Below are 12,879 nucleotides of genomic sequence, written 5' to 3' on the forward strand. Positions count from 1 at the left end.
GGGGAGGGGAGTATATATATCCGATTAGGGGAGGTGAGAGTTTGAACCTGATTAGGGGAGGGGAGTGTTTGTATCCGATTAGGGGAGGGGAGTGTTTGTATCCGATTAGGGGAGGGGGAGTGTTTGTATCTGATTAGGGGAGGGGGAGTGTTTGAATCCGATTAGGGGAGGGGGAGTGTTTGTATCTGATTAGGAGAGGGGGAGTGTTTGTATTTGATTGGGGGAGGGGGAGTGTTTTTATCCGATTAGGGGAGGGGATTGTTTGTATCTGATTAGGGGAGGGGAGTGTTTGTATCCGATTAGGGGAGGGGATTGTTTGTATCCGATTAGGGGAGGGGAGTGTTTGTATCTGATTAGGGGAGGGGAATGTTTGTATCTGATTAGGTGAGGGGGAGTGTTTGAACCCGATTAGGGGAGGGGAGTGTTTGTATCTGATTAGGCGAGGAGGAGTGTTTGAAGCTGATTAGGGGAGGGGGAGTGTTTGTATCCGATTAGGGGAGGGGGAGTATTTGAACCTGATTAGGGGAGGGGAGTATATATATCCGATTAGGGGAGGGGAGAGTTTGAACCTGATTAGGGGAGGGGGAGTGTTTGTATCTGATTAGGGGAGGGGGAGTGTTTGAATCCGATTAGGGGAGGGGGAGTGTTTGTATCTGATTAGGAGAGGGGGAGTGTTTGTATTTGATTAGGGGAGGGGGAGTGTTTTTATCCGATTAGGGGAGGGGATTATTTGTATCTGATTAGGGGAGGGGAGTGTTTGTATCCGATTAGGGGAGGGGATTGTTTGTATCCGATTAGGGGAGGGGAGTGTTTGTATCTGATTAGGGGAGGGGAGTGTTTGTATCCGATTAGGGGAGGGGAGTGTTTGTATCCGATTAGGGGAGGGGAGTGTTTGACCCTGATTAGGGGAGGGGAGTTTTTACATCCGATTAGGGGTGGGGGAGTTTTTGAACCTGATTAGGGGAGGGGGAGTGTTTGTATCTGATTAGGGGAGGGGGAGTGTTTGTATCTGATTAGGGGAGGGGGAGTGTTTGAATCCGATTAGGGGAGGGGGAGTGTTTGTATCTGATTAGGAGAGGGGGAGTGTTTGTATTTGATTAGGGGAGGGGGAGTGTTTTTATCCGATTAGGGGAGGGGATTATTTGTATCTGATTAGGGGAGGGGAGTGTTTGTATCCGATTAGGGGAGGGGATTGTTTGTATCCGATTAGGGGAGGGGAGTGTTTGTATCTGATTAGGGGAGGGGAGTGTTTGTATCCGATTAGGGGAGGGGAGTGTTTGAACCCGATTAGGGGAGGGGAGTGTTTGACCCTGATTAGGGGAGGGGAGTTTTTACATCCGATTAGGGGTGGGGGAGTTTTTGAACCTGATTAGGGGAGAGGGAGTGTTTGTATCTGATTAGGGGAGGGGGAGTGTTTGTATCCGATTAGGGGAGGGCAAGTGTTTGAATCTGATTCGGCGAGGGGGAGTGTTTGAACCCGATTTAGGGGAGGGGGAGTGTTTGTATCCGATTAGGGGAGGGGAATGTTTGTATCTGATTAGGGGAGGGGAGTGTTTATATCCGATTAGGGTAGGGGAGTGTTTGTATCCGATTAGGGGAGGGGAGTGTTTGTATCCGATTAGGGGAGGGGAGTGTTTGACCCTGATTAGGGGAGGGGGAGTTTTTACATCCGATTAGGGGAGGGGAGTGTTTGTATCCAATTAGGGGAGGGGAGTGTTTGAACCTGATTAGGGGAGGTGAGTGTTTGTATCCGATTAGGGGAGGGGAGTGTTTGTATCCGATTAGGGGAGGGGAGTGTTTGTATTCGATTAAGGGAGGGGAGTGTTTGACCCTGATTAGGGGAGGGGGAGTATTTGTATCTGATTAGGGAAGGGGAGTGTTTGACCCTGATTAGGGGAGGGGGAGTGTTTGTATCTGATTAGGGGAGGGGAGGGGATTGTTTGAACCTGATTAGGCGAGGGGAGTGTTTGTATCCGATTAGGGGAGGGGAGTGTTTGACCCTGATTAGGGGAGGGGTGTGTTTGTATCCGATTAGAGGAGGGGAGTGTTTGTATCCGATTAGGGGAGTGAAGTGTTTGAACCTGATTAGGGGAGGGGAGTGTTTCTATCCGATTAAGGGAGGGGAGTGTTTGTATCCGATTACGGGAGGGGAGTTTTTACATCCGATTAGGGAAGGGGAGTGTTTGAACCTGATTAGGGGAGGGGAGTGTTTGTATCCGATTAGTGGAGGGGAGTTTTTACATCCGATTAGGGAAGGGGAGTATTTGTGTCCGATTAGGGGAGGGGAGTGTTTGTATCTGATTAGGGGAGGGGAGTATTTTTATCCGATTAGTGGAGGGGAGTGCTTCAACCTGATTAGGGGAGGGGGAGTGTTTGTATCTGATTAGGGGAGGGGAGTGTTTGTATCCGATTAGTGGAGGGGAGTGCTTCAACCTGATTAGGGGAGGGGGAGTGTTTGTATCCGATTAGGGGAGGGGAGTGTTTGAATCCGATTAGGGGAGGGGGAGTGTTTGTATCTGATTAGGAGAGGGGGAGTGTTTGTATTTGATTAGGGGAGTGGGAGTGTTTTTATCCGATTAGGGGAGGGGATTGTTTGTATCTGATTAGGGGAGGGGAGTGTTTGTATCCGATTAGGGGAGGGGATTGTTTGTATCCGATTAGGGGAGGGGAGTGTTTGTATCTGATTAGGGGAGGGGAGTGTTTGTATCCGATTAGGGGAGGGGAGTGTTTGTATCCGATTAGGGGAGGAGTGTGTTTGAACCCGATTAGGGGAGGGGTGTATTTGTATCCGATTAGGGGAGGGGTGTGTTTGAACCCGATTAGGGGAGGGGAGTGTTTGACCCTGATTAGGGGAGGGGAGTTTTTACATCCGATTAGGGGTGGGGGAGTTTTTGAACCTGATTAGGGGAGGGGGAGTGTTTGTATCTGATTAGGGGAGGGGGAGTGTTTGTATCCGATTAGGGGAGGGCAAGTGTTTGAATCTGATTCGGCGAGGGGGAGTGTTTGAACCCGATTAGGGGAGGGGGAGTGTTTGTATCCGATTAGGGGAGGGGAATGTTTGTATCTGATTAGGGGAGGGGAGTGTTTATATCCGATTAGGGTAGGGGAGTGTTTGTATCCGATTAGGGGAGGGGAGTGTTTGTATCCGATTAGGGGAGGGGAGTGTTTGACCCTGATTAGGGGAGGGGGAGTTTTTACATCCGATTAGGGGAGGGGAGTATTTGTATCCAATTAGGGGAGGGGAGTGTTTGAACCTGATTAGGGGAGGGGAGTGTTTGTATCCGATTAGGGGAGGGGAGTGTTTGTATCCGATTAGGGGAGGGGAGTGTTTGTATTCGATTAGGGGAGGGGAGTGTTTGACCCTGATTAGGGGAGGAGGAGTATTTGTATCTGATTAGGGAAGGGGAGTGTTTGACCCTGATTAGGGGAGGGGGAGTGTTTGTATCTGATTAGGGGAGGGGAGGGGATTGTTTGAACCTGATTAGGGGAGGGGAGTGTTTGTATCCGATTAGGGGAGGGGAGTGTTTGACCCTGATTAGGGGAGGGGTGTGTTTGTATCCGATTAGAGGAGGGGAGTGTTTGTATCCGATTAGGGGAGTGAAGTGTTTGAACCTGATTAGGGGAGGGGAGTGTTTCTATCCGATTAAGGGAGGGGATTGTTTGTATCCGATTACGGGAGGGGAGTTTTTACATCCGATTAGGGAAGGGGAGTGTTTGAACCTGATTAGGGGAGGGGAGTGTTTGTATCCGATTAGTGGAGGGGAGTTTTTACATCCGATTAGGGAAGGGGAGTATTTGTGTCCGATTAGGGGAGGGGAGTGTTTGTATCTGATTAGGGGAGGGGAGTATTTTTATCCGATTAGGGGAAGATAGTATTTGTATCCGATTAGGGGAGGGGAGTGTTTGTATCCGATTAGTGGAGGGGAGTGCTTCAACCTGATTAGGGGAGGGGGAGTGTTTGTATCCGATTAGGGGAGGGGAGTGTTTGTATCCGATTAGGGGAGGGAAGTGTTTAAACCTGATTAGGAGAGGGGAGTTTTTACATCCGATTAGGGGAGGGGAGTGTTTGTATCCGATTAGGGGAGGGGAGTGTTTGAAACTGATTATGAGAGGGGGAGTGTTTGTATCTGATTAGGGGAGGGGGAGTGTTTTTATCCGATTTGTGGAGAGGGAGTGTTTGTATCCGATTAGGGGAGGGGGAGTGTTTGTATCCGATTAGGGGAGGGGAGTGTTTGTATCCGATTAGGGGAGGGGTGTGTTTGAACCCGATTAGTGGAGGGGAGTGTTTGTATCCGATTAGGGGAGGGGTGTGTTTGAACCCGATTAGGGGAGGGGAGTGTTTGACCCTGATTATGGGAGGGGAATTTTTACATCCGATTAGGTGTGGGGGAGTTTTTGAACCTGATTAGGGGAGGGGGAGTGTTTGTATCTGATTCGGGGAGGGGGAGTGTTTGTCTCCGATTAGAGGAGGGGAGTATTTCTATCCGATTAGGGGAGGGGAGTGTTTGTATCCGATTAGGGGAGGGGAGTGTTTGTATCCGATTAGGCGAGGGGGAGTGTTTGAACCCGATTCAGGGAGGGAGAGTGTTTGTATCCGATTAGGGGAGGGGAGTGTTTGCATCTGATTAGGGGAGGGGAGTGTTTGTATTCGATTAGGGCAGGGGAGTGTTTGTATCCGATTAGCGGAGGAGAGTGTTTGTATCTGATTAGGGGTGGGGAATGTTTTTATCCGATTCGGGGAAGGGTGTGTTTGAACCTGATTAGGGGAGGGGAGTGTTTGTATCCGATTCGGGGAGGGGTGTGTTTGAACCCGATTAGGGGAGGGGAGTGTTTGACCCTGATTAGGGGAGGGGAGTTTTTACATCCGATTCGGGGTGGGGAAGTTTTTGAACCTGATTAGGGGACGGGGAGTGTTTGTATCTGATATGGGGAGGGGGAGTGTTTGTCTCCGATAAGGGGAGGGCGAGTGTTTGATTCTGATTATGCGAGGGGGAGTGTTTGAACCCGATTAGGGGAGGGGGAGTGTTTGTATCTGATTAAGGGAGGGAGAGTGTTTGAATCTGATTAGGGGAGGGGAGTGTTTGTATCCGATTAGGGGAGGGGAGTGTTTGTAGTCGATTAGGGCAGGGGAGTGTTTGTATCCGATTAGGGGAGGGGAGTGTTTGTATCCGATTAGGGGAGGGGAGTGTTTGACGCTGATTAGGGGAGGCGGAGTTTTTACATCCGATTAGGGGAGGGGAGTGTTTGTATCTGATTAGGGGAGGGGAGTGTTTGAACCTGATTAGGGGAGGGGAGTGTTTGTATCCGATTAGGGGAGGGGAGTGTTTGTATTCGATTCGGGGAGGGGAGTGTTTGACCCTGATTAGGGGAGGGGGAGTGTTTGTATCTGATTAGGGGAGGGGAGTGTTTGACCCTGATTAAGGGAGGGGGAGTGTTTGAACCTGATTAGGGGAGGGGAGTGTTTGTATCTGATTAGGGGAGGGGATTGTTTGACCCTGATTAGGGGAGGGGAGTGTTTGTATCCGATTAGAGGAGTGGAGTGTTTGTATCCGTTTAGGGGAGGGGAATGTTTGAACCTGATTAGGGGAGGGGAGTGTTTCTCTCCGATTAAGGGAGGGGAGTGTTTGTATCCGATTACAGGAGGGGAGTTTTTACATCCGATTAGGGGAGGGGAGTGTTTGAACCTGATTAGGGGAGGGGAGTGTTTGTATCCGATTAGGGGAGGGGAGTGTTTGAAACTGATTTGGGGAGGGGAGTGTTTGAACCTGATTTGGGGAGGGGAGTGTTTGTATCCGATTGGGGGAGGGGGAGTGTTTGTATCTGATTAGGGGAGGGCGAGTGTTTGTATTTGATTAAAGGAGGGGAGTGTTTGTATCCGATTAGGGGAGAGGAGTGTTTGTATCCGATTAGGAGAGAGGAGTATCCGATTAGAGGAGGGGAGTGTTTGTATCCGATTAGCGGGGGGGAGTGTTTGAACTTGATTAGGGGAGGGGAGTGTTTGTATCCGATTAGGGGAGGGGAGTGTTTGTATCCGATTAGGGGAGGGGAGTGTTTGAAACTGATTAGGGGAGGGGGAGTGTTTGTATCCGATTAGGCGGGGGAGTGTTTGAACCCAATTAGGGGAGGGGAGTGTTTGAACCTGATTACGGGAGGGGAGTGTTTGAACCTGATTACGGGAGGGGAGTGTTTGTATCCGATTAGGGGAGGGGAGTGTTTGTATCCGATTAGGGGAGGGTTTGTATCCGATTAGGGGAGGGTTTGTATCCGATTGGGGGAGGGGGAGTGTTTGTATCCGATTAGGGGAGGGGGCGTGGTTGTATCTGATTAGGGGAGAGGGAGTGTTTTATCCGATTAGGGGAGGGGAGTGTTTGTATACGATTAGGGGAGGGGATTGTTTGTATCCGATTAGGGGAGGGGTGTGTTTGTATCCGATTAGGGGAGGGGTGTGTTTGAACCTGATTAGGGGAGTGGAGTGTTTGAACCTGATTAGGGGAGGGGAGTGTTTGTATCCGATTAGGGGAGGGGTGTGATTGTATCCGATTAGGGGAGGGGAGTGTTTGTATCCGATTTGGGGAGAGGAGTGTTTGGAACTGATTAGGGGAGGGGGAGTGTTTGAACCCGATTAGGGGAGGGGAATGTTTGTATCCGATTAGGGGAGGGGAGTGTTTGAACCTGATTAGGGGAGTGGAGTGTTTGAACCCGATTAAGGGAGGGAGAGTGTTTGTATCCGATTAGGGGAGGGGAGTGTTTGCATCTGATTAGGGGAGGGGAGTGTTTGTATTCGATTAGGGCAGGGGAGTGTTTGTATCCGATTAGCGGAGGAGAGTGTTTGTATCTGATTAGGGGTGGGGAATGTTTTTATCCGATTCGGGGAAGGGTGTGTTTGAACCTGATTAGGGGAGGGGAGTGTTTGTATCCGATTCGGGGAGGGGTGTGTTTGAACCCGATTAGGGGAGGGGAGTGTTTGACCCTGATTAGGGGAGGGGAGTTTTTACATCCGATTCGGGGTGGGGAAGTTTTTGAACCTGATTAGGGGACGGGGAGTGTTTGTATCTGATATGGGGAGGGGGAGTGTTTGTCTCCGATTAGGGGAGGGCGAGTGTTTGATTCTGATTATGCGAGGGGGAGTGTTTGAACCCGATTAGGGGAGGGGGAGTGTTTGTATCTGATTAGGGGAGGGGAATGTTTGTATCTGATTAGGTGAGGGGGAGTGTTTGAACCCGATTAGGGGAGGGGAGTGTTTGTATCCGATTAGGGGAGGGGAGTGTTTGTAGTCGATTAGGGCAGGGGAGTGTTTGTATCCGATTAGGGGAGGGGAGTGTTTGTATCCGATTAGGGGAGGGGAGTGTTTGACCCTGATTAGGGGAGGCGGAGTTTTTACATCCGATTAGGGGAGGGGAGTGTTTGTATCTGATTAGGGGAGGGGAGTGTTTGAACCTGATTAGGGGAGGGGAGTGTTTGTATCCGATTAGGGGAGGGGAGTGTTTGTATTCGATTAGGGGAGGGGAGTGTTTGACCCTGATTAGGGGAGGGGGAGTGTTTGTATCTGATTAGGGGAGGGGAGTGTTTGACTCTGATTAAGGGAGGGGGAGTGTTTGAACCTGATTAGGGGAGGGGAGTGTTTGTATCTGATTAGGGGAGGGGATTGTTTGACCCTGATTAGGGGAGGGGAGTGTTTGTATCCGATTCGAGGAGTGGAGTGTTTGTATCCGTTTAGGGGAGGGGAATGTTTGAACCTGATTAGGGGAGGGGAGTGTTTCTCTCCGATTAAGGGAGGGGAGTGTTTGTATCCGATTACAGGAGGGGAGTTTTTACATCCGATTAGGGGAGGGGAGTGTTTGAACCTGATTAGGGGAGGGGAGTGTTTGTATCCGATTAGGGGAGGGGAGTGTTTGAAACTGATTTGGGGAGGGGAGTGTTTGAACCTGATTTGGGGAGGGGAGTGTTTGTATCCGATTGGGGGAGGGGGAGTGTTTGTATCTGATTAGGGGAGGGCGAGTGTTTGTATTTGATTAAAGGAGGGGAGTGTTTGTATCCGATTAGGGGAGAGGAGTGTTTGTATCCGATTAGGAGAGAGGAGTGTTTGTATCCGATTAGAGGAGGGGAGTGTTTGTATCCGATTAGCGGGGGGGAGTGTTTGAACTTGATTAGGGGAGGGGAGTGTTTGTATCCGATTAGGGGAGGGGAGTGTTTGTATCCGATTAGGGGAGGGGAGTGTTTGAAACTGATTAGGGGAGGGGGAGTGTTTGTATCCGATTAGGCGGGGGAGTGTTTGAACCCAATTAGGGGAGGGGAGTGTTTGAACCTGATTACGGGAGGGGAGTGTTTGTATCCGATTAGGGGAGGGGAGTGTTTGTATCCGATTAGGGGAGGGTTTGTATCCGATTGGGGGAGGGGGAGTGTTTGTATCCGATTAGGGGAGGGGACGTGGTTGTATCTGATTAGGGGAGAGGGAGTGTTTTATCCGATTAGGGGAGGGGAGTGTTTGTATACGATTAGGGGAGGGGATTGTTTGTATCCGATTAGGGGAGGGGTGTGTTTTTATCTGATTAGGGGAGGGGGAATGTTTGAACCTGATTAGGGGAGGGGAGTGTTTGTATCTGATTAAGGGAGGGGAGTGTTTGTATCTGATTAGTTGAGGGGAGTGTTTCAACCTGATTAGGGGAGGGGGAGTGTTTGAACCTGATTCGGAGAGGGGAGTTTTTATATCCGATTAGGGGAGTGGAGTGTTTGTATCCGATTAGGGGAGGGGGAGTGTTTGTATCTGATTAGGCGAGGGGGAGTGTTTGTGTCTGATTAGGGGAGGGGGAGTGTTTGTATCCGAGTAGGGGAGGGGGAGTGTTTGTATCCGATTCGGGGAGGGGAGTGTTTGTATCTGATTAGGCGAGGGGGAGTGTTTGTGTCCGATTAGGGGAGGGGGAGTATTTGATCCTGATTTGGCGAGGGGGAGTGTTTGTATCCGATTAGGGGAGGGGAGTGTTTGGATCCGATTAGGGGAGGGGAGTGTTTGGAACTGATTAGGGGAGGGGGAGTGTTTGAACCCGATTAGGGGAGGGGAATGTTTGTATCCGATTAGGGGAGGGGAGTGTTTGTATCTGATTAGGGGAGGTGGTGCGTTTGAACCCGATTAGGGGAGGGGAGTCTTTGTATCCGATTAGGGGAGGGGTGTGTTTGAACCTGATTAGGGGAGTGGAGTGTTTGAACCTGATTAGGGGAGGGGAGTGTTTGTATCCGATTAGGGGAGGGGTGTGATTGTATCCGATTAGGGGAGGGGAGTGTTTGTATCCGATTTGGGGAGAGGAGTGTTTGGAACTGATTAGGGGAGGGGGAGTGTTTGAACCCGATTAGGGGAGGGGAATGTTTGTATCCGATTAGGGGAGGGGAGTGTTTGTATCTGATTAGGGGAGGTGGTGTGTTTGAACCCGATTAGGGGAGGGGAGTCTTTGTATCCGATTAGGGGAGGGGTGTGTTTGAACCTGATTAGGGGAGTGGAGTGTTTGAACCTGATTAGGGGAGGGGAGTGTTTGTATCCGATTAGGGGAGGGGTGTGATTGTATCCGATTAGGGGAGGGGAGTGTTTGTATCCGATTTGGGGAGAGGAGTGTTTAAACCTGATTAGGGGAGGGGAGTGTTTTTATCCGATTAGGGGAGGGGAGTGTTTGAACCTGATTTGGGGAGGGGTGTGTTTGTATCCGATTGGGGGAGGGGGAGTGTTTGTATCCGATTAGGGGAGGGGGAGTGGTTGTATCTGATTAGGGGAGGGGAGTGTTTGAACCTGATTAGGGGAGGGGGAGTGTTTGTATCCGATTAGGGGAGGGGAGCGTTTAAAACCAATTAGGGGAGGGGGAGTGTTTGAACCCGATTAGGGGAGGGGAGTGTTTGAACCTGATGAGGGGAGGGGAGTGTTTGTATCTGATTAGAGGAGGGGGAGTGTTTGTATCCGATTAGGGGAGGGGAGTGTTTGTATTAGATTAGGGGAGGGGAGAGTTTATATCCGATTAGGGGAGGGGAGTGCTTGTATCCAATTAGGGGAGGGGGAGTGTTTGTATCTGATTAGGCGAGGGGGAGTGTTTGTATCTGATTAGGGGAGGGGGAGTGTTTGTATCCAATTTGGGGAGAGGGAGTGTTTGTATCCGATTCGGGGAGGGGAGTGTTTGTATCTGATTTGGCGAGGGGGAGTGTTTGTATCCGATTAGGGGCGGGGGAGTGTTTGTATCCGATTAGGGGAGGGGGAGTTTTTATTTCCGATTAGGGGAGGGGAGCATTTGAACCCGATTAGGGGAGGGGGAGTGTTTGAACCCGATTAGGGGAGGGGAGTGTTTCAACCTGATTCGGGGAGGGGAGTGTTTGTATCCGATTAGGGGAGGGGGAGTGTTTGTATCCGATTGGGGGAGGGGAGTGTTTGAACATGATTAGGGGAGGGGAGTGTTTGTATCCGATCAGGGGAGGGGAATGTTTGTATCCGATTAGGGGAGGGGAGTGTTTGTATTCGATTAGGGGAGGGGAGTGTTTGATCCTGACCACCTGTGTTTGACCACCTGTGACAGAGACTGTGGTTCTCGTATTGGACTGTACATCCACCTAAGAACTCATGCTAAGAGTGGAAGCAAGTCTTCCTCGATTCTGAGGGACTGCCTATGATGATGATGATGATGATATTTAAAGGCAGTTCTGGTCAGGTAGGCAAAATTTATTTCTCTCCCCATTTCTAAATACCTAGTCACCCGTTACACAATTCTTTGACTTCAGGATTTAAAAGAACTAAATGCACATGGCACAGGGTTTTGCCTCAACCAAGATTGGTTTGTTTATTGAACAGACACACAATTACCTCCCCAGTATAAATCACTACGATCTATGTGGGACTAACAAACCCCAACGAAATAGTCATTTGCATCGGCACAATTTGACACAGTTAAACCCGTCCATGATTTGACTTTTACACATAAAGTTACCCAGACCCAATCACAATATCCTTCTATGATTTGGCTGGAACAAACATACACTCACCAATACCCCTGCTGTCTTCTGAGGTTGACTGTAGGCCCTTTTCTTAGTTGTAGCTTGTGTCCCCAAGACACCATCATCATCATCGGCAGTCCCTCGAAATCGAGGAAGACTTGCTTCCACTCTCAAAGTGAGTTCTCAGGTGGCTGTACAGTCCAATACGGGAATTACAGTCTCTGTCACAGGTGGGCCAGACAGTGGTTGAAAGAAAGGATGGGTGGGGAGTCTGGTTTGCCGCACGCTCCTTCCACTGCCTGTGCTTGTTTTCTGCATGCTCTCAGTGATGAGACCTCGGGAGCGTCTTATCAACAAGAGCAGACATTGACGACGAGATTCAACACCATGTCCAGTGCGCCAGTGCAGCCTACGGCCGCCTGAGGAAAAGAGTGTTTGAAGACCAGGCTCTCAAAACTGCCACCAAGCTCATGGTCTGCAGGGCTGTAGTAATACCTGCCCTCCTGTATGGCTCAGAGACATGGACCATGTACAGTAGACACCTCGCATCACTGGAGAAATGACACTAACGATGTCTCCGCAAGATCCTACAAATCCCCTGGGAGGACAGGTGCACCAACATTAGCATCCTCGACCTGGCCAACATCCCCAGCATTGAAGCACTGACCACACTTGATCAGCTCTGCTGGGCAGGCCACATTGTTCGCATGCCAGACACGAGACTCTTAAAGCAAGCGCTCTACTCGGACCTCCTTCACGGAAAACGAGCCAAAGGTGGGCAGAGGAAACATTACAAGGTCACCCTCAAAGCCTTCCTGATAAAGTGCAACATCCCCACTGACTCCTGGGAGTACCTGGCCAAAGACCGCCCTAAGTGGAGGAAGTGCATCCGAGAGGGCGCTGAGCACCTCGAGTCTCGTCGCCGAGAGCATGCAGAAAACAAGCGCAGGCAGCGGAAAGAGCATGCAGCAAACCAGTCCCACCCACCCTTTCCCTCAATGACTGTCTGTCCCACCTGTGACAGAGACTGTAATTCCCGTATTGGACTGTACAGTCACCTGAGAACTCACTTTTAGAGTGGAAGCAAGTCTTCCTTGATTTTTGAGGGACGGCCTATGATGATGATTTATTATACTTAGTTTAAAATTATTATTGGCAGTAAACTGTCTTGTATCAAGTCTTCAAAATTGTCCAATTTCTCTCATTTTGGGCATTTGTAAGGAATGCTGACTTTTTTAATGTTCAGACTGGTAATAACAACAAGTATTTTATTCACTTTTTTGGTCAGTGGCTATATTATGATGAAATCTCCAGTACAGCTACCTGAATACATTCTCTGCAGGTAATGCACAAAGGTTCTGAATTGGAAAGAAATACTTCCATATATATCGCGTCTTTCACGACCACCGGGCGTCTCCAAGCGCTTTACAGCCAATGAAGTCTATGTTAAATGTGCGAGGTTGCAGCCCCTGTTCCATTATTTAAAGGAGCTGCTCCTCAATTTCTGGCTGCACTTCAGTCCCACACTCCTGATCTTTGGGCACCCTGTTCGGAGGGGAGCAGGTAGGTCCGAGGGCCTCCTCGTAGGACTGCTCCTGGGCATGGCCAAGGGTGCCATCAGCCGGTCCAGGCAGCGGGCGGTCGAGGGGGTCGTTTAGCCTGACTGCCTGCCTCTCTTCCGCGCGTACATCCGGGCCAGGGTGTCCTTGGAGATGGAGCACGCGGTGTCCACCGGTACGCTCGCGGCCTTCCGCGAGAAGTGGGCGCCGGAGGGACTGGAGTGCATCATCACCCCCAGCAACCAAATTTTAATTTGATTTTATATGTTTTAAAGTTTAATTTGTTTTTATTGCTGGTTTTAATGTCCCCCGAGTCAGGGGGCACTTGTATAATTTGCCTCTCGGTGCCCTAAAAAAA

At 50.1% G+C, this 12,879-nt stretch overlaps 1 protein-coding gene across 2 annotated transcripts in view; it reads left to right on the forward strand.

Moving 5' to 3' along the window:
- The window catches only part of LOC139277284 (macrophage-stimulating protein receptor-like), a 211,068-nt gene that overhangs the window by 36,003 nt on the left and 162,186 nt on the right, over window positions 1–12,879 (forward strand). Inside the window, exon 1 of one of the 2 annotated variants that reach the window (XM_070895549.1) lies at window positions 12,253–12,304. The exons of the other annotated variant lie outside the window; for it this stretch is intronic. The gene's annotated coding sequence lies outside the window, so the exon portion shown is untranslated. Of the gene's footprint in view, window positions 1–12,252; window positions 12,305–12,879 lie in introns of those variants that run through there. 2 annotated transcript variants of the gene reach the window in all.

This window comes from Pristiophorus japonicus, chromosome 12, assembly GCF_044704955.1.
Source record: "Pristiophorus japonicus isolate sPriJap1 chromosome 12, sPriJap1.hap1, whole genome shotgun sequence".
Classification (NCBI taxonomy): Eukaryota; Metazoa; Chordata; class Chondrichthyes; family Pristiophoridae; genus Pristiophorus; species Pristiophorus japonicus.